We start from the raw sequence: 3,787 nt of genomic DNA, 5'->3' as shown, positions 1-3,787 counted from the left end.
TAAATAAGAGGGGGCTGAGGACGGAACCTTGGTGGACCCCTACCTCTACCCGGAATTCATTGCTGTACTCATTTCCAACCCTCACCTTACTGGCAGCATCTCTGTACATGGCTCGCACAGCTCTCACTAACCATTCTTCTATCCCAAGTTTCCTCATTGACCACCAGATAAGGGATCGGGGGACCCTGTCAAAGGCTTTCTCCATGTCAACGAAAGCCAGGTACAGAGGTTTATCCTTGGCTAGGTATTTCTCCTGCAGCTGTCTTACTAGAAATAAGGCATCAGTAGTGCTTTTACCTGGCACGAACCCAAACCTGGCACGAATCTTTTCATGACTAGATGTGATCTGATTCTTTTAGAACAACTGAAGGAAAACCAGGTCCCTATTGTCAACACATTACGTTTCCTAGAATATAATCATAAATGATTGAGTTTTTAGGAAAACTTGAGCAGTGACATAGCTGGGGTAAACCACATCTGGAGCAAGCCGCAGAAATGCGCGCCCCCCCCAATTACAAAATCCACAATATTATATAGTACTTGTTCGTTACAAGTAATTAATGTTTTAAAGCAATATTCTAGAAATAAATACTTCACTAGGGCTCATTTACCTACCAGTTCGGTACAGCTTGTAATTCAAAATATATTTTTTGAATGGTTACTTTTATAAATTTTATACATGGGGTCGAAGCTTATAGTATTATGGTCAATTCTGTGCCCTCCCTAGAGTTATGCTACTGAACTTGTGTAACCTTTAATACACAGGGGAAAAAATGATAGAAAGAAGGAATTGAGATAGATAACATGACCATCAAACCTATATTGATTGTTACTACACAAAGAGAAGAGATGAAGCTTTATTCTTTTACTTGCTTCAGTCATTTGACTGCGGCCATGCTAGTCAAGCAAATTGACCCCAGGACCTATTTCTTGTAAGCCTAGTACTCATTCTATCGGTTGCTTTTGTCGAAATACTAAGTTACAGGGACATAAACACACCAGCATTGGTTGTCAAAGAAAGTGGGTGTGACAAACAGACACACAAACACACACATATGCATATATACGACAGGCTTCTTTCAGTTTCTGTCTACCAAATCCACTCGTAAGGCTTTGGTCGGCCTGAGGCTATATTAGAAGACACTTGCCCAAGGTGACATACAGTGGGACTGAACCTGGAACCATGTGGTTGGTAAGCAAGCTACTTACCACACAGCCACTCCTGCTGTTCATTATATGTTGTCAGGATGTAGAAATCTAAGCTAGGGGAAGGATTGTCAGTTGACATAGTGGTATGTAGAGAGAGGACTGCCTTAGCCATTGACTGATGCAGAGGAATGATTACATTAAATAACAGCAATACATGTAGAGGAAGGATTACCATGTGTAATAACAAAGTCTATGTTCATGAACCCCCATCCTTCTCCCACAACCTACCCATGATCACCAGCAATGTTTCCCACCACCCTTCCATTCTCCCACATGTTCACCTACCCCTCTACCTTTTGCTTCCACTCCTTTGGAAATCTTGAGAACTTACCCACCCTCTCCAATCCCTCAGTCCACTTCACTATGTACACCATCCTGTAATTTGGGTATATGGCATCTCTCCCATCACATCTTCACCAGCTTTCCCTCCTCTCTCTCTCTTCTTTGTCTAATGCAGTGGTTCCCCACCTGTGGTCTACAAAGGTAGTACTGGGGTCCATGAACTAAATTCAAGATTTCATATATATCATCATCATCATCATCATCATCATCGTTTAACATCCGTTTTCCATGCTGGCATGGGTTGGACAGTTTGACTGGGTTTGGGAAGCCAGGAGGCTGCACACCAGGCTCCAATCTGATCTGGTAAGGTTTCTACAGCTGGATGCCCTTCTTAACACCAACCACTCTGAGTGTAGTAGGTGCCTTTTATGTGTCACTGGCACAGGGGCCAGAGGAGGCTGGCATTGTCCATGTTCGGATGGTGCTTTTTACGTACCACCAGCACGGAAGCCAGTCGGGGTGTGGGGGCTGGCATCGGATGGTGCTTTTTATATATATATAAGGATAAGCATATTAAAAGGTGTCCATGGGAAAATTCATTTAAATTAAAGGGGTCCTTGGTAGTGAAAAGGTTGGGAACCACTGGTCTAATGCAAGACACCTTTCTGTCCCTCAATCCTACTCCCCCCCCCCTGCCTCCAGTGCCACATAAAAAAGTATCTGGTCCACTCTGTAAAGTGGTTGGCATTAGAAAGGGCATCCAGCCACAGAAACCATGCCAAAGCTTCATGTGATCTTCTGACTTGCCAGTTCCTGCCAAAGCATCAAACCCATGACAGCAGGGAAAATGGATGATGACAATGACATATAAGACATTATTTTTTTCTCTCAAATGATGCCTCCAAAACATCACCCGTGATCCTAGATACAAAATTGAGCTAAAAGTTTTAATGCACCAACAACATCTTTTTTTTCCGAAATATGTGCTCCTGATATTGGGAGGCTTCTTACATGCCTCAGTGTCTTTTATGCCATCAAATATGGTTTGTTAAATGCCATAACAATACATGTAGAGGAATGATTATGATCATTGACAGCAAGATATTGATAGTAGGAGAGACAAGATTGGAGAATAAATGGGACCACAGTGAAGGTATAAGAAGGACAATATTGGAATATAAGAGTTTGTTAGAGACCACACTGGATTTACTGTAAGAGGGGCTACAGTCAAAGGAATAAAAGTGGGGTCAGTTAGAGAATAAGAAGGGCTACATTGGAATTTAATAGACTACACTGGAGTATAGAAAAGATTATGAGAGCAATATCAAAATAGTGAGGGACCACTCTGGAGTTATAAGAAGGGCATAAAAGTGGGGTCAATTATGAGAATAAGAATGACTACATTGGAGTGTAGGGTCCACACTTTAGTATAAGAAGGGCAACATTGGAATTTAGTTCACTGCACTGAAGTATAGAAGTGACAATATCAAATATTGGGGCTCTACTTTAGAGTATGGGAGGGGCAATATCAAATATAGAGGGTCCATCCTAGTGCATCGGGGTGGCAGAACCACATTAAAGTATAATTTAAAGGCAGAATATTGTAATTGTAATTTCACTTCTATTGGGAGGCTAAATTTAACTTCGGAGAAGAACTGACAAAAGTTGATCATCATCACCATCATCGTCATCATCATCCAACATCTACTTTCCACACTGGCATAGGTTGGACAGTTTGACAGGAGCCACACCAGGTTCCATTGTCTATCTTGGCAATGGTTTCTACAACTGGATGCCCTTCCTAATCTAATGCCAACTGCTTTACAGAGTGTACTGGGTGGTTTTTATGTGACATCATCACCAACAAGCTCACCAAGTTCCTTGCAAAACAAAAACCAAAAGATATGTATAAATACAGGATTGGCCAAAAGTCACCTGACAATAAAAACTATTTAATTTCAAGATTTATCTCTGTTTAACAACTGAATGAATTTAATAAAAGCATCTAAACATCATGAAAGTTGTTCAAACTGAAGTCCTTCTTGAGCGATGAATTTTTTTCATTTGAGTCAATACAGAATTACAGATTTATGGAATTTTGATTCACTGTTGGGTGGCTTCTGGCCAACCCTGTATATATATATATATATATATATAGCGAGAAGTTACAAAAAACAAAAGACGAAGACGGGTGTGTAAACGACAAACAGATGTATTAGTTTAACGCTCGGGAAGTGAGAAAGTCTTTTACGTTTCGATCCTACGCTCTTCAACAGAAAGGAACACAGAAATAAAC

General features: G+C 40.9%; 1 protein-coding gene across 6 annotated transcripts in view; it reads left to right on the top strand.

The window, feature by feature from the left end:
• LOC106870448 (histone-lysine N-methyltransferase SETMAR-like) overlaps positions 1-3,787 on the top strand; it is a 14,162-nt gene that overhangs the window by 9,197 nt on the left and 1,178 nt on the right. The gene's annotated exons all lie outside the window — the stretch shown is intronic.

The sequence above is a fragment of the Octopus bimaculoides genome, chromosome 6 (genome assembly GCF_001194135.2).
Source record: "Octopus bimaculoides isolate UCB-OBI-ISO-001 chromosome 6, ASM119413v2, whole genome shotgun sequence".
NCBI classification, from domain to species: Eukaryota; Metazoa; Mollusca; class Cephalopoda; order Octopoda; family Octopodidae; genus Octopus; species Octopus bimaculoides.
The sequence above is the reverse complement of the archived record's forward strand: the minus strand, read 5'-3'. Positions and strand labels throughout refer to the sequence as shown.